The sequence below is a fragment of the Ambystoma mexicanum genome, chromosome 5q, assembly GCF_040938575.1.
Source record: "Ambystoma mexicanum isolate Mex_15411 chromosome 5q, UKY_AmexF1_1, whole genome shotgun sequence".
Classification (NCBI taxonomy): domain Eukaryota; kingdom Metazoa; phylum Chordata; class Amphibia; order Caudata; family Ambystomatidae; genus Ambystoma; species Ambystoma mexicanum.
In genome coordinates, this window is record NC_090933.1 from 982137257 (window position 1) to 982155747 (window position 18491).

The following is an 18491-nucleotide window of genomic DNA, read 5'->3' on the forward strand; positions in this document are numbered from 1 at the left end:
TGTGTTGTGTTTCCAATATTGAAAAGCATACTAATGCAAGTACTGTGTTTCAGGGAGATGGGGATGCCTCCTCTCCAATACAACCATTCATGGCAGTCCATGCAGAGCCAGAGGTATGGATACTGACAGTTCCATCGAAATAGATCATCACTGGTCGAATACTTGTCGTTTGATTGTTGCACACAATGTTTAAATCGTGTTTGGCTATTGAGATGTACCTGTGTGTTCGTCCTCACGTGTGTTTTATGCTAACAATATTTTGATACATAGTAATGAAAGTACTATGTTTCAGGGAGACGATGGAGCCTCATTCCGTGCTGTCTATGCGGATACAGAAAATATAGTCGTTGCAGCGCAAGAGGAAGGGAGGACATGCGGAAACGAATCGGAGCTACAGCGTGCAGATGTTGAACAGTTCATAACTTTAAAAAAATGTTTGTGCTGGGGACTATTTTATGTTTTTTCCAGTCAATTCTACTACACTCCATCTTGTGTTTAAACTGAACATCCCTTTTCCAATCTCTCCTCCAGTTACCCGTGGGTGTCAGAACTATACATACACAGACAGTGAAGCGAATGAGAGATGTGGCTTGCCAGACCGTGTACACTATGGAGGAACTATTAATTGAGGCGAGGCGTGTTCAGGCTTGAGATGCTCATGTCCAATGGCCAGAACATGAATTGACTGTGTTTGGAGACTACAGCAAAGTTGCATTGGACCATAGCTACAGTGCGACCGCACCACCACAAGAAGATGTTATTGAATGTATTGAAGATAGCTCTGAAGTAGTTGCAGATCAATTCACACAATCTACACCCGCCAAAAATTTGCCACCAAAAAACCTGTCTACATTGTTGTGTTCTCCCATCAATGTTGAAGTAATAGATGTCGAAATGACAGAGAATGAACCAGCCGCAGCATCCATAGACGCATCAGCACTTGATATCAGCAATATTACTTTCCAATGTGTTAATCTCCACAACGTCACAGGCCGAAACAACGTTGACGAAGGATGACAGTCTAATGAAAGAGAGCAAATACATTGTATTCGACAGTTGTTTGATGGAAATTATAAGTATGCTGAAATGTGTGCATTCCATTAGAGAGAAAGTATGTGGGAAGCCATTGATTAATGTGACTCGTCAAATAAAAGGCAATAACGGCAAAATAAATGCCGCCTGTAGATTAAATCATAGGTTCTCATGGTCTGCACAACCGATGCTGGGGAAACTGCCAGCAGGCAATCTATTGTGTGCAGCTGCATCACTTTTTAGTGGCTCCAGTTTTAGAAAGTTAGAGGCTTTCTTTCAGTTTGTGGGACTACATTTAATTTATAAAGTGCTGTACTACATATACCAACGTGATTATCTGTTTCCGGCCATTAGTGATGCTTGGAAAATTGCTAGCAAGTACATCGAAGGCAAACTATTCAGGCTAGCCGGCGATGGACAGTGCGACAGCCCTGGATTTTCTGCCAAGTACTGCACCTACCACTTTCAGGACATGGATAGTAAGAAAATTGTGAGTTTGGTGGTCGTGCAGATAACACAATGTACATCGTCAGTGGCCATGGAGAAACTAGGATTTATAAAATCAGTGGAATATCTACAATCAAGGGGAATGCACATCGACCTCATAGCCACGGATAGACACGTTTCAATTGCCAAGACAATGAGAGAGCAGTTCCCACATATTAAACATCAATTTGAAGTATGGCATCTTGCTAAATCAATCAATAAGAAAATCTCGGCTGCAGGGAAAAAAAAAGGTTTTGAAAGTATTTTGCAGTGGTCACATTCTATCACCAACCATCTTTGGTGGAGCTCAAAAACTTGTGAAGGGTCAGTGGAAATACTACTTGAAAAATGGTGGTCACTGATGCACCACTGTACCAACGTTCACCGCTGGACAGCAAATCAACATTTCCACCAATGTGAACATGGCCCTTTTGTCCCCAGAGGAGGCACGGAAGAAGAAGTGGTTGATTCCATCTTCACCGACACACAAAGCCATTGAGAAGATTGTTTTCGACAAAACTCTATCAAGAGATTTGAGAGGACTGAAAGAATTCTGTCACACAGGAGATTTGGAGGTGTTCCTCAATATGTGCCTAAAGTACAGGCCAAAGCACTTGCATTTTAGCTTTTGGGGCATGAAACATCGCACTCTACTAGCGGTCTTGGCCCATAACAGCAATGTCGGACGTGAACAATCTAGGACTAGGGGTAAAGTAAGGATGCCTCGCTACACTAAGGTGTTTTCAAAACGAAGTAAGCAATGGGTGATCAAACCAGTCTATGATGAAATGCAGTTCGACTTTGTGAAAGGCCTTATTGTTGCTGTGTTAGAGAAGCACAGATATGGAATTTTGGACGTTTCTGTGCAGAGCAGTGATGCGTATTGCAAATAATAAAACAAACAAACAAACAATACATCTCACTTTTAAATCGACTCCTGTGGTACTTTATACTTTCCCTGACCTTCCGCCAAAAATTAAATGTTTCAATTTGGGCTGCAAAGCTCGCAGACAAGGGGGACAAAATGTGGGCACTTAGAACGCGCCAGCCAAGCGGGCCGTGGCATTTGGGAGAGAAGCCAGTTTGCATTTGCACATTGAGGCGCACTACATAGACGGATTCTAAACTTCAAGTTCTCACAGATGCCTATACTACGTGATGTTGCAAATAAAGAATGCGAAGGACAGCGGCTTTGATTTTCAGCTCGCGCCCAGATGAGGCCTACAAGTCGCACTGGAAGTATAAGGGTCTAGGGTCTATTGTTTTTTGACCTTGAGACAGGGACCATGCCGAAAGAACTACATTTGAAGGGGGTGCGCAATAACATAAGAGACGATAAGGCAGAAAATTCAGAAACTAGACCGAGTTTCATTTTAGTTCAGTATACGAAAAATCGTTGTCAAGAGCACGGTCCGTTTTACAGACTGCATTACGAAGAGACACAATGGAAATTTCAAATATAATGTAACTAAATCTTTACACGCTTTTATACCGGAATGAAGATTTAATGAATGGATGCATGAATAAATTAATGAATGAAGAGCTAGGAAAAGCAAGTAAAACGTGTTCGTAGTGGGCACATGGGCATGCAGGTCCACTGGTCTCACCGATCTCGGTCCTTGGCCCAGCCACTTTTCTCTGCACTGCCTACCTGCACTACGGGACTGTCTCTGTATCCTTCAGCCCCTTCTCCCGGCATTTACCTTGCACTTGCCACCAGATGGCACTATTATTTAATTTGTATTCAACTAACCATGTACAGCCCTTCCCAATGTGCGATCAGAAAGACACCTGGCCTAGTAGGATCGTTGTCTGTCTGCCCTTGTTCCCCACCTGCCTCGTCGCGCCTAGAAACACTTGAGTATAGGCGCGTTACTAATGTTAATGTTAATGTTAAAGGTCATTTGTACCGCGCACCATCACCACCGGAGTGGTCCCCTGGCGCTCTGGCGGCTCTGAAAGAGGGGGGAGGGTGGGTTAGTGGGTGGAGGCTGGAAAAGTGCAAGATTGCAGTGATGTGCTGTTGGCAGCCTCAGCCAAGTGGTTCCGTTGGCTGGGCCTCGGGTGTATGCGGCCAGTAGTCGTCGTGTGCTGATGTGCGAGTCTATGTGTTTTTTTGTTTTGTTGTTGCAGTGTAGTGAAGTTCGTGCGGTTTGCTGCGCTAGAGGTTTGTGGTTGTGTTTGGTTTGGAGTTTGAGAGGTGTATGCAGAGAAGGAAATTGTTAATGGTATTCGTTAGTCATCTCTATCCTGGACTGAACCGGTTGGGCTCGTGTAATCTTACCCGACGGGATGCTTGTACACCCTGAGCCTCAAAGCCCGTTTTTCCATTCGAGGCCGTTTGAGGATCTAGCTGTCCCCTCCGCCCGCTCCCTTAATAACCTTGCATGCTCCTCACCCCCTCCACATGACTAGCGCCGGTGCTAGTGTCCATACACCCGGTTGTGTGGTGATTGGTGGTATCTTGTTCGTTCCACAGCCTCGTGGAACCTAGTTGTGGCTGTACGGGCGGTGGGGGATGGTAAGGGTTGGCTGGAGTAGTTGTATTCATTTCTCTGGGTCTCGCGGGTGGACCCCTGTGTCCAGCGTCAGCCCTACTGGTGCCCAGGGTACTTCTGTCGGTTCTAGGGGTTTGTCAATGTCCTTTTTTGATGAGTCGTTTGTCTTATTGTTGTTTCGGTTTTAGTCTCCGGTGTTGAAGAGGCAGGTTTTTAGTAATTTTCTGAATTTAAGGTGGTCTTTGGTGTTCCTTATTACTTTTGGGATGTTGTTCCAGGTTTTCGCGGCTAAGTGGTAGAAAGCGGTGCCTCCGAGTTTCTTCTTGATGTAAGGTTTTTGTTCCAGTCGGATTTCATTGGTTGACCTGAGCGGTCTCGTTGGCTTGTAGATTATTTATTTTATTGTAGAAATTCTGCTCCTTGTCCGCTGATTGCCCTGTGCGTTATGCACAATGTTTTGAAGATGATACGCTGTTTTACTGGGAGCCATTGTAGTGTTTTTAGGCCAAATGCCATATCATATATCATATCATTCCTCACGCATGTAGACTAACTGTCGTTTATCATTGTGTGTTGGCCTCGATTTATTTCGTTACTTTTCGCATTGATTTTAGAGCCGAACATACTCCATTGAACTATCCTTGCAAGCAAATAGTTTCTGATCGGCTGTAATAAATAAAATAAGTAATATTAATGAAGATCGGCTGGCGAGACTAATTATAATTGTTTTGTTTTCATAACAGGTATTTGCTCCCCTTCTGCTACTGCCATCGGTTTGAGACACCAGCAGATGGCTTTTACAGTAGACACCTGCAGCTTCGTGTGAACAACTGGAGCACACCGACAATTTTATGGGACGATCGCCAAGGGCCCACATGCCCTTACACTGTACTAGTGGCTAGAAGCAACATATCAACCTTTACGATGGACTAGTGCCTAGTTGATGGAACAGCCTTGCGGTTCACCGTGCTTCCAAAGTGCTTCTTTTAACGAAAAGCAACACCCTGTGTACCAATGAGGATACAGATAAAAGAAAATAAATGGCTTTCGGAGTTCATATGGCAATTGCTGAATATTCTCTAAACATTTAATGTAAAATAAATGTACTTTACCAAATGTACCGTGTTGCTGTTTGATTTTAAAGTACAGCTTCATATTCCGAATTGTGGCGCGCTGTGTTGTGAGATGGTCTGTGTTGGTTTCCGGGTTCTGTGTGGAGTCGCGTAGAAGACGACCGGCCGCGTTTGCCTACGCAGCACAGTAACGTCACGGAGAGAGACGGGGAATATGAATGTTTTGATAATGTCAGGCTCAGGAGCGGGGGATTTGATTTAGTGCGGCAAAAGCAGGTCAGCCAGGGCGATGGGGGAAAATATAGGATTATCAGAAAATGGCGGCTCCCTGGTGCTTGTTTTCGCGTGCGTTTAATGGACGAAAACCCGGGTAAGGTCCATAGGAAAGTTTTCTAAAATCGAGCCACTTAGTCTTAAAAAAACATGGCTGACCCGTAGGGACAATAACATTTTTTTACTAGACCATGCCTTTAAGGTACACACCTGCCTGGGCACCATGAATACCCTGGTACCCTGTCTAGTAAGCAAAAAAGCCCTCATTCCATGAGAGCTGAAGACAAATCAGCTGCTGTTCTATTGATGGTCAAGGGTGATCACTCATTCAGGAAGTTTGTCAGTTGTGTGCAGCCTGTCAACGCTTCCATCACTGACAACCTTGTTAACGATGCAGAATCCATCAGCAACCAAACCAGCCATCGACCAGCCCTTCAGCGGGACAGTCCTCATCCAAGTAGTTGACTAATGTTTCGTCTATGATAACCAAACCTCAGTGAACCCACCATCCACAACACAATCACTTGTCAACGCTGAGCTGAAGTCAAGTGCGCTAATCAATGAGCCCAAATGTTATTGTATTTGCTATGGTGATCACAGAAATTTAGCTTGATTTTAGGGTCATGTCAGCCTTCTTCTTTTCTAACTAATCCAGAGTTACTACCAGAAGAGAGATTGGATTTCAGATTGTTTCTGATTTACAAGCGGCAGAAGGAAAGTTAGCAGAGGATGACATTGATCAATACTTGTCTCAGCAGGCTGCTTCAGCCATAACCACGGGTACATTAATGGTCAACGGACCTTCTGTCCATGCTGAAGTCACTGTACTCAATTGAAGTTAAGGCTACCAGGGTTGCCTTCCAGATCCGTGCATGGACTCTGACCCTGAGTAATCATCAAGTTTCCTTCTTGAGCAGTTGCCTTCCACGCTGCCTACTTAATCGGGAAGCTACTCCGGTGGTCTAAGGCCTGAGATGCCTCCACGTCCTCATAGAAGATCATACTATAGACAGCAGGACAAGGAGTAAAGTGTGTTGGTGCACCGGATGTGTGTGCAGCTGGTGTGGCAATTGCATGATAGCTGCTTTTTAGCGGTAAGTGTGGTGGGCGGGAGGTCAGGAATATGTGTTCATTCTGGTCGATTGATACTCAGACTGATTTCTGGCTGCGTTAGGCCTGAGGGGACGCTTAGGCTAGCGGGTGTGCTGAGCCGGCTGTTTAATTAGGATGATGAGGTGTATATGGCGGGTGTTAGTATGAGAACAGCTATACCGAATGTGTCATATTATCGCTGAGTTCTAGTTGAGTGGTGGTGTATAGGAGAGAGTAAGCGTGGTGATGTGATATGGTGGTTTTCAGTAAGGTGCTTGGGATTGAGCGCACATCTGAACCATTTATTCTGTCTGTTTTATTCACTCTGTTCATTCAATCAGCTCCGTCTGTACATACGTTTCGTCTGGTTCATCATTTAGTTAGTCTTTCCATTCATTCCATCATTCGATCATTCATCTGCGTAAACTGCTCAACCGTCCCACGCACTCCATCCATCCCACACACTCCATCCGTCCCACGCTCTGTCCGTGCCATCCATCCGCTCTGTCCGTGCCATCCATCCGCTCTGTCCGTGCCATCCATCCGCTCTGTCCGTGCCAGCCATCCGCTCTGTCCGTGCCAGCCATCCGCTCTGTCTGTTACAGCCATCCGCTCCACGCGTCCCATGCGCTCCATCGGCTCCACGCGCTCCATCGGCTCCACCCCCTCATCCATTCCATGCACTCTATCCGTTCCGATGCACTCTATCCGTTTTGATGTCTATTCCATGCAGCCCATCCGTTTCATGTACTCCCTACGTTCGATTCACTCCATCTGTTCCAACCACTTCATCCGCATCATCCGTTCCATACGCTCTGTCCGTTCCATACGCTCTGTCCGTTCCATACGCTCTGTCCGTTCCATACGCTCTGTCCGTTCCATACGCTCTGTCCGTTCCATACGCTCTGTCCGTTCCATACGCTCTGTCCGTTCCATACGCTCTGTCCGTTCCATACGCTCTGTCCGTTCCATACGCTCTGTCCGTTCCATACGCTCTGTCCGTTCCATACGCTCTGTCTGTTCCATACGCTCTGTCTGTTCCATACGCTCTGTCCGTATCATGCATCTGCTCTGTCCGTGCCATACATCTGCTCTGTCCGTGCCATCCATCCGCTCTGTCCATGCCATCCGCTGTGTCCGTTACATCCATCCGCTCCATGCGCTCCACCCGCTCCATGCGCTCCACCCGCTCCATGCGCTCCACCCGCTCCACCTGCTCCACCCGCTCCACCCGCTCCATGCGCTCCACCCGCTCCATGCGCTCCACCCGCTCTTTGCATCCCACCCGCTCTTTGCGTCCCACCCGCTCTTTGCGTCCCACCCGCTCTTTGCGTCCCACCCGCTCTTTGCGTCCCACCCGCTCTTTGCGTCCCACCCGCTCTTTGCGTCCCACGCGCTCTTTGCGTCCCACGCGCTCCATCCGTCCCACGCACTCTATCCGTCCTATGCGCTCTATCCTTTCGGTCCACCCCATCCACTTCATTCGTTCCATCCTTTCCATCTACTTATATTTTCCATCCACTTCATCCAATCCATGCTCTCCGGTTGTTCTATTTGCCCGAAGCACTCCATTGGATCCATGCAATTTATTTGTTCCATCGACACCTTCCGTTCCATCGACACCTTCCGTTCCATCGACACCTTCCGTTCCATCGACACCTTCCGTTCCATCGATACCTTCCGTTCCATCGACACCTTCCGTTCCGTCCACTTCATCCGTTCCAACTTCATCTCTGCCATCCACTTGATTCCTTTCATCCACTTGATTCCTTTCATCCACTTGATTCCTTTCATCCACTTGATTCCTTTCATCCACTTGATTCCTTTCATCCACTTGAGTCCTTTCATCCACTTGAGTCCTTTCATCCACTTCATTCGTTCTATTCAGTTTATCCGTTTTAATTTACATTAGCAGTTTTAGTTTTCCATTTTCTCGCTCGGGTCTCGATGCTAGATTGTTATTGTTGATATAGCAACCTTGGGCTACTGTTTTTGTTGCTGTTATCCTGTTTGAGTCTAGAGTGGATTTTCTGTGACTTGTCAAGGTAGCCAATGGGCATGGCCACAGGCAATGTTCAGTGGGCTTATCAGGGGGCTTGGTAGTTGCTAGGGCAGGGCCTATGCCCCATTCCCTTCAAAGTAGCCAATTGGCATGGGCAGGTGGTTCAGCAGATCTCTGGGTATGACAGGCAGTCGTAATGGGTCCTGTGTCAGTATGGTGGCTCCAGGGGAAGGAGAGGGAGACTTTGACCCTACCCATGCTGAAGGATCCACTTGGCATGGATGTAGGCTATACCAGTAGGCCCATTGGATGTCTGGAGAATGTCCGAAGGTTCAGGAAAGGTTCAGACCCAGTTTGTGATGCAGGAAAAAATGAAAGTAGGGTCTCTGAAGTCCAGTGAACGGTTCCAAGGGTTAGAGGACAGATTATTCTAACAAAAGTGTCCCCAACTTCCGGAAGGCTTCCACGAGCAAGCAATGGCAAAGCCAAAGTATAGCAAAAGTTTTATGAAAGTTATCAAAACGTTTAAAGGGGGTTTAATGGCAGGTAACCACTGTAACTCACCCCCGTACTCCGATTCTTTACCGGACTTGGCAGGTCAATGGAAGAAGGTCAGAGGGTGCTTTTCCTGCCGTCAGCCTCAGTCCTTGATTCGCAGGTGTTGCAGGTTCGAGCAGATCTCCGGTCGGTGTCTTTAGATGGTGCAAGTACTCTCTGATGAAGAATAAAGAAAAACACGATGCATCACCCCTCTCAGAACTGGACTTGACTCAGGTAAGCTGCTTCGGACGGTGGTCACCGCAGCACGGCGACACAAAGGGACTCACTTGTCGCTGTCATACTTTCCCTCCTATCTCGGGTGCCCTGGATGCTAGGACTCCGAAATGCCTCTGAGGTAAGTCTTGTAGGACAAACTGAGGATCCCCCAAGTTCCAGGCCTCAACGCGGAACGGCAAAGTTGGCAGCACGTTAGCCCAAACTCAGAGCTGGTTAGCCACAGGACGGTCCCGGGACACTTCTAACGGCTCTCTTTCGCAGGGTATCGAGCAGACGTCGGGAATGGCTGTTCCCTCCACACCACATGTCGCAGCTCCCTCTCAAGACTGCTGAAGATCAATAGCAAGACAGGGCTCCTCCAGGACAGCAGCAGAAGTTGGTTGGTTGACAGTCCTCCTTCAGGTGGGTCTCTGGTCTCTTCACGGGTCTCACAGTTGGACAGGAGTCTTGGCTCCTTCAGGTTACTCCAGGATCTCTGAAGAGTGGGTGCAGGGGTCCTCTTCTTCTCCTAAAAGCCATGTAAGAGCAGCAGCCCCCACTAGCCAATGGCAAAACTAGACCACACCCCCAACCCCCAGCAGTGGTCCAATTAGGACCACTGGCGGGTACACTCATGCATCACACTCAGACACACTGAAACCAGTTTGTGGATTGGGACCAGACAGTCCCAGCCCGCATCCTGCCAGCAAACGCACAGACCTCTCCAGTAGCCCACCAAAGCTTCTGCTTTCCCAGGCACTGGAAGTCCATATAATGATTTTCCTGGCCTCACAGGCGAGGAAGAAGGCTAAAAAACAAGATGACCAAAGGACAAGCGAAAAACCTTGTGGCATGGCCATGTTGGTCACTAGCCACAGTTAGTAGGCAGATGCAATAAGGCTAAAACGAAAAGCACCAGAAAATGTTAAAAAGTCGCTGCTGCCAACAGATTCTCCATTTAGCACATCTGGAGTAACCAAAAAACCTTTGAGTGTTAGTCTAGGGCAAAAACTAACTTGTACCCCATTGTACTGCATTGTAAGATGCATTATACAATGATAAGGTAACACAAGTAGTAACTAAGTAACAGGACGAAGGTAAACAATGTTTCCCAGTACTGACAGCCTGGAGGACATGTTTCCCCATAACAGATGAGCAAAAGACAATGTAGTGAGGTCAGGATAAAAAATATAAGCAAAATGTTTGGGGGTCCATAAAAATGGAAGGAAAAGTGCAATAAAGACAAATCTTTCCTAACCAGGGTGACCCTTGTTGTGGTGTGTGCTCGGGCTGGTGGAGGCCCATGATGAAGGACGGAAGTGATATAGAAGGGAATGATCGCCTCCGCCTGTAAGCTGCCGGTCTATCTGCGTCTGACATCGTTTGGTAGTTGTCGGGCGGAGTTCTGGGGCTGCGGGTCAGCTGGAAGAACACCGAAGACGCTTGGTGAGCAGCACGCAGCTTGCAGAGGCCGGTCCCTCGTGTGAACTGCAGTGCTGATACCCAGACAGGAGAAGAGCACAAGCCGAAGGGAGCCCTGAGCAACAGCAGGACATGTGGATGTAACCAGTTGCAGTTTGGTCAGGGATTGTTGTCGCAGCAAGAGAGCACGGCCCTTGACATTTTTATGAGCCTAGTTCAGGAAATAAGAAGTGGTTGTACACACGCCCAACCTGAAAATTGAATCTTCAAGGGACTTTCATTCACCAATGAAAAGGAAAGCATTTGAAATAAGTGAGAGAGCACGGGGAGTGTGGTTTTGTGGTGTACTGGGGAGGTGTAGTGGCATGGAGCTGGTGGTTTTGGTACACCGCTGGGCACACATGGTATGCTGTTCACAGGAGGGTTAATCCTTGTACATGGTGGCACAGCAATTATTGAGAGGTGAACCAGTGTAGGGGCTGGAGTGGTGCCCAGAGGCCAGTTTTGCACTCCAGCTCCCTGAAGTCCTTGCGGCTGGCACTATTGGTGTGGATGCTGTTGGAGTACTCTGGTATACACAGCAGACGGTAATGACATCTTGGTTTCTCTGAAGAGATTGTATCCTTTGCCATGCAAATGTTCAAGATGGCTAAAACAGGGAAGCAACAATCGTAAAGCAACAATAGAGTTGCAGTTTAAGACGTCCTCTCACACTAAGAGCAGCAAAGTAATGGATGACCCTCCGTGTGCACGTTCACAGTCACGAACACTTGGTAAAATGGACAAATTGACGTGTAAAGTGGACAAAATACAGGTTTGATTAGACAAACGCAGAGAGAGGTTGGATGAAGCTGAAACAAGAGCATCAGCGGTGGAGGATGAATCTTCTGCAATGTCAAGAGAACTCTTCCAGGTTAAGAGAGCTCTTAATGAGCCGGCTGGCAGACAGGATGACCTCGAATCGAGGTCCAGAAGGAAAAACCTAAGAATTGTGGCCGGGCCTGAGTCGGCGGATCATGGACCAATGGAATCACTGGGGGAATCAATCCTGTGTGAAGCACTGGTAGATGAAAGCTTCTCTGCAGTGTTTATCATTAAAAGGGCACATTGGATCCCTAGTGGTAAAAAACGGTTCCAGTTGCACCTGCCCGGCCCATCATAGCCAGGATATTGAATTACTGGACAGGGATCCTGCTCTCTGTAGAGCCAGGGAGGTTCATTGATGTATAAAGGTGATCTGATTAATCTCTTTCCGGACTTCTGATGGGGGGATTACATGGCAACATTGGATATGAAAGATGCTTATTTCCATATTTGAATCTTCCCAGCACACATAAGATTCTTGCTGTTCAAGATAGCAAACCAGCACTACCAATTCAAAGTGCTACCCTTCGGAATAGCATCTGCATCAAGGGTATTCACAAAGGTACTGGCGGTGGTGGCAGCGCACCTGCGCAGGGAGGCAATCCCAGTGTACCCTTACCTGGACGACTGGCTGATTGCAGGACTCCCCATATTTGCAGGCAAAACATTCAAAGAACTATCAACCTTCTGTTTCAATTGGGCTTCTTCATAAACGAGAAAAAGTCAAGTCTAGTGCCGAGCACAACCAAACAGTTCTTAGGAGCTGTAATAGACTCAAAGGAGGGATTTGTCTTTCCATCAGAGGAAAGAGTCTAAAATATGTTACTGCAAATACCTCATTATCAAGCTGCCGCCACATAGGCGTGCGCAAAGCTATGCGTTTGCTAGGCATGATGGCATCTTGCATTTACCTGGTAGCACACGCGCGCCTGTGTCCCATGCAGGAGTGGTTGGAAAAACAGTGGTATCAGACGAGCAGTCAGTGAGACAATCTAGTGGTCGTTTCGCCAACACTAGTACAAAACCTTCACTGGTGGACAAGAGAGAATCTGCTGAAGGGAAAACCCTTCCATGATCCAGAAGTGCAGGCGATTGTGACGACAGACGTGTCACTCGTCGGGTGGGGGGGGTCTTATCACCTGGCGAGTGACGGCATATGATTTACATATTGCCTAAAATACACAAGAGGATATTGAAACCACCAGGACGCTTGATTATTGCGTTCACGGGGAGCCTCCTCGAACCCCTTGCTCAATATCATAAGATTTTACACCCCTTGATTTGAGACACTGCAACGTACATCAGAGATACGATGCACTTCCTATAAAAGCTGAACCGTGTGCGATTTGTGAAAGAAAGGGACCAACTCTTTACTATGGACGTAACATCACCATACACTAACATCGTGCATGAAACCGGCATCAATGCAATTGAATGGCTCGAACTAAGATCAGAGAACTGCCAATGGGATAGACTTTGTCCTTACTCTTTTGAAGCTAGTGCTGATGAATAACTTCAAGTTCCAAGATCGCTATTTTTTACAGATATCGGGCAGGAGCATGGGGGCCGCGATGGCACCATGCTATGCAAATGCCTATATGTATTATCTGGAATACGTTTGTTTGTTTATTTGATAGAGCACAGCCAAAACCCTCAGGTAGCTGGGCGCGAGCATTACAAGGATACCTAAAAGCTAATATAATGTTGTCTCCGAGATGGATGAAACCTCTCTCCATCTATGTTAGATACATAGATGACATCTGTGGGATCTGGACAGTTCCACCAGAAGAGCTACAGGACTTCTTCACAATGAAGAAAGGGATGCACCCTAGGATTAAATTTACGACTGAAACAAACAGTTCTGCCATCCATTTTTTGGATGTGGAGATATGCGCAGGGGAACATTCATTGGAAACAAGAATTTATACCAAACAAACTGACCGGAATAGTTTATTACTGGCAACCAGTTTCCACCCGCAAAGAACTATTGATAGTGTCCCTCTCAGTCCGTTATTACGCTACAGAAGAAACATTTCCGACAATTCTGAATATGAACGTCAATCATCCTTGCTACGGACCAAGTTCACGTCCTGAGGCTACAGTTCCACCCTCATTTCGGAGGTAGTGGAGAAAGTTAGACATGTTGACCGTGAGACACCTCTTGTACCAAAACCCAGTGAATCCTTAGTGTATGTTACAACTCACACGGTACAGAGTATGAGGATTAAGAAGGTGATCCAAAAGAACTGGCCGATGTTGAGAATGGACCCACAATTGCAACAACTATTCCCAAAACTCCCGACCTTTTGCGTATTGAAACAGCAGATCATTGCGCAAGAGCCTAGTGAAAGTGGAAGTGCTACCACATCCTGTTTCGATTCAATACAAAGGCACAATACCATGTCATAACTGCCAACACTGTGGAAACATTATCCTGGGGAACATTATCACCCATCCTCACTCAGGGAAACCTATACAATTTGTGTTGTTTCTACACCGTTCCATCAAGACTTTGAGGCATTCCGGCTTGATTGGCTGAATGACTTTGGAGATGGTTCTTAGAGTGAGAAGCTATGGCAGCTGTCACGGTATTAGAAGTGTGGCAGCATGCATTTAGAACATGGACACACCTTTTAGTCCCTGCTCTGTTGGAGCTGTAGCCAGGGATACAAAGTCTATTTTACCTCCGAGATAGCTATTTACATTTAGTAACTACCACCTGACCCTCGCTGCCTCTCTATTTTTGTTATAGAGCATCATAGGACCGCAATTCTACTGTCCCCAGCATCCCCTTTCGACTCTCTGAAGACTCGGTGCGTCCCTCTCTGCCCTTGGCTTTGAGTAAATGTTAGCAAGTACCCTAGTGCAGTCACAGCCTGGCTACATTTCTTTACCCCTAGAGGTTTGAAGTTGGTTCTTTGTCAAGAATTAGAGGTCAGTGCCACCTTCCTCTTACTTAGTTCATAATTTGGACCCTACTTGTATGAGACTGAGTGTTTATTCTGAATTACCCTGTAGAGCCACTTCAAAGAAATTCATGATGACCAGGAACAGGTAGCTCACACCCTGAGGCTGGATCTACGATCCGAAACGCGTTGGTGACAGAAACACCGTTAATGAGCTATTTTGGAGCTACAAGGATTGTATGATATAATATAGAAAATTCATGTGTGAATGTCCAGACACACTGGAGTCTGCACATACATTGAAGAAATTGTTGTAGATTATATCTTATCCCAAATGAGGACATTTGGTGTATCATTGTACGTGGTTGGTAACAAAGACGCTTGTCTCTGTTATGTATGATTACCCTATTGTCCCTGAGTCCAATTGGATGGACCAAGTGGGGGGTATGGACATTTAAAACATTGTGTGGTCAATAATGAACTTTATCAACACTTTAATGTTGACAGTGACAATTAATTGTTACTGAACAGTAATGGACAAATGTGTATTGAAGCTTTATCCTATTTAAATTGAAACCACACTGTGATTGAAGTGATTTATTGTCCTCACTAACAGTGAGGTAATTAATTGTGTGATTAACTAAACTACATTGGGACAATTGTCCCCCTGAGAGTGCATTTGGGCCTACTGTGTGGCGATACATAGTTCTGTTTTTTGTTTTGGGTTTATCACCTTCATCACACAGCACAAGGTCTGTGGACTCCTGCTACGGCGCAGAACCACTTAAATCTGCAGGAACTACTGGCGGTGTTTAAGTTCCTTCAGGCATTCGAGATACACCTAGCAAATCAGTCCGTGAAAGTCCTCATCAACAGCACTACAGCAGTGTTTTACATCAATAAACAGGGAGGGCACACGTTCTCCAAATCTGTCCAGGCTAGCACAACAAATCTGGACATGGGCACTCAAACAGAAAATATTCCTGTCATCACAGCACGTTCCAGTGGAACTCAACTCTCTAGCCGAATCGTTGAGCAGAGATCCCCTACCAGAGGAACACAAGTGGCAAATAGACACAGAGGTCGTATACCACCTCTTTACTCAATGGTGTTTCCCCACCAAAGACTTGTTTGCTACAAGCGAAAACAAACGATGCCCAGACTTCGCGTCCAGGTTCCCCCAGCCAGGCTCCAAGGGGGGAACACCCTATGGATGAACTGGTTGGGGAAATTTGCTTAATTTCCACCGACGCCTGTTTGAACAAAGTGTTGAACAAAATAAACAAGGAACACATGACGCTCATCCTAGTTGCTCCTATGTGGGCAAGACAACCATGGTATCCACATCTGCGCAAACTGGCGATGTGCGATCCCATCAAACTCCTGTGCCAGACCAACGTACTCACTCAACACGGGGGTCTCACAGTGCACCCGCAACCTTACTTGATGAACTTGGCAGCGTGGCTCCTGAAGTTATAGAGTTCGTACATCTTAACCTACCGCAGAGGTGCATGGATATCCTCAAGGAGGCACGAAAGCCAAACACTAGGCACTGTTATTTCGACAAGTGGAGGAGAATTGTAATTTGGTGCCAGTCTAAACAAATAAACCCCATACAATGTACTCCATCCCGCATTCAAAACTATGTGCTCCACTTGCTAGACTTCGGGTTAGTATTCAACTCCCTAAAGGTCCACCTGGTGGCTTTGTCCGCTTACACCACCTCCCACAATAAAGTTTTGTGGTGGAAGGTGCTGGTCATCAAGGCATTCATGGAGGGAGTAAAGACAGTCCACCCTCCTATTTCAAATCTGCCGCCAGGATGGGATCTCAATGTAATACTCGCTAAGCTCATAGGACCCCCTTTCGAGCCGATTCACAAGTAAAGTCTTAAACACCTGACTTACAAGACTGCCTTCTTAGTTGCTATTTCTTCCTTAACAAGAGTTAGTAAATAGCAAGCGTTGTCAGTGCAGGATCCTTTCTTTGTCAATCACAAGGACAAACTGGTTTTACATACTAGTCCTAGGTTCTCTCCTAAATCAATCTCTAAATTTCATGTGAACCAGTCCATCGGGCTTCCAGCTTTCTTGCAGAACCCTAAAAGCTCAGCTGAGGTAAAACTCCACACACAAGCTGTAAGGAGGGCAGTTCTTTACCATGTAAACAAGACCAGACCGCTAAGGAAAACAGACCAACTGTTTTTTCCAAGAATGCCATCTCCAGAAGATAGTCAGATGCATACAACTGTGCTATTCCCTGCCGGACAAAACACTGCCTTTCATGCCAAGAGCTCCCTCCAAAAGGAGCACAGGAGCTACTCTGGCATTTATTGCAAATGTCCCCTTAGACAGCATCTGCAAAGCAGCTACAAGGAGCTCAGTACACACCTTCACTCAACGCTACTGCATTGACACACATTCCAAGACAGATACACAGGTGGGACAAGCGGTTCTAAGACATTTGTTCGCCCATTAACCTTCTCACAACCCACCACCTTCTCCTAACACTGCTTGCTAATCTATGCACAGCATGTGATCTTAGCAGATTCCACAAGCCTCAGAAGGGAAACATTACTAACCGTAATCGTATTTCTGATGTTTGTATCTGCTTAGATTCACATGTGCCCACCCTTCCTCCCCATGGAGAGAAGGTGCATGGATGCTTATGAGCTTGTCTGATACATATCTGCTTGGATACACCTGTGCTCACCTCATGTCAGAAACAAAACAATCTGAGGGACCTCGACGCATGAAGGACCATGGGTACAGTGGATGTCACACTAGGAATAGTATTACTGGCACGCCCTGTCGACATCCCATTTCAATTTTCGAAAACAACAACAACTGTAATACTCTGCAGCTTCCACTAGATGTCGGCCTATGCACAGCATGTGAATCTAGGCAGATACAAGCATCAGAAATAAGATTACGGTGAGTAATGTATCATGTATGTGTGTATATATATATATATATATATATATCGGCTCAGTCCGTCGGTTTCTTTGAGCAGAGGCACAAGACAGGGGCGTCCTCTTTCACCTTTGTTGTTTGCCTTGGCAATTGAGCCATTGACTGAATTGATCCGAGATAAACATCTAAATAGAGGGATACAACTGTAAAGTCATAAGTTGGTGGCGCTCTTATATGTGGATGACATGGTGATATATGTTAAGGATCCAAAGTCTAATTTGTTGCTGCTCATGACTGATGTATTCGAATTTGGGGAATTGTCAGGATTGAAAATGAATACTACAAAATCTGTACTCTTTCCGCTCAGATACCACTCTGGGCAGTACAATGATGGATTAGATTTTCAGTGTCACATGGATTTTACCCGATACCTGGGAATAGACATGGCACGCCCCCTAGAGATTTTATATCTGCGCAACTATGGGAAGGTATTGGAGCAGGCCAGGGTGGTACTTGGGAAGTGGATGGGACTGCCCCTCATCATTTATGGAAGGATTTCAATGGTTAAAATGGTCTTGCTACCTCAGGTCTTGTATGTATTTTTGAATGTACTGCTGGTGTTAACTGAATCCTATTTTATAGAAGTGCAAATAGTTGTCTCTCTGTTTATTTGGGCAGGTAAACAACCACACATGAAGTGGGGGAAATTTGTTGCACCACTAGATAGATGGGGTTGGTGCTGCCTGATTCTGAGGCATACTATGAAGCAGCTCAGGCAGCTTTTCTGGCATATTGGTTTACTACAGGTACAGCCAGAAGACAGACAGAGCCTTTGCGGCTCCATCTTTATTAAGGGCAGTTATACTTGCAGCTCCCGGTAACGCGTTAAAGCTGAAAAATATGGTGGAGTTGACATGTAGGACCTGGGTACACATCGATGGAAAGGGTCCAGGGGATGTCCTCTCTTCTCCTGAATTGCCAGTTACCCATATTCTGAAATAACCGTTGACTAGTGAACTTCGTTTCATACAGTGCATCGCAAAGCTGGACATCTCCCAATTTTAAGATTTGCTTCCCAGTGGGAAGTTACTCTCATGAAAGCATTTATAGAGATGGGAAATGTCACATCCTTGGATTTAGTCTTGTATTTTTGATTGAGGGACTCTGTGAAGGAA

At 46.2% G+C, this 18491-nt stretch overlaps 1 protein-coding gene across 1 annotated transcript in view; it reads left to right on the forward strand.

The window, feature by feature from the left end:
- EMC2 (ER membrane protein complex subunit 2) overlaps positions 1-18491 on the forward strand; it is a 376010-nt gene that overhangs the window by 64356 nt on the left and 293163 nt on the right. The gene's annotated exons all lie outside the window — the stretch shown is intronic.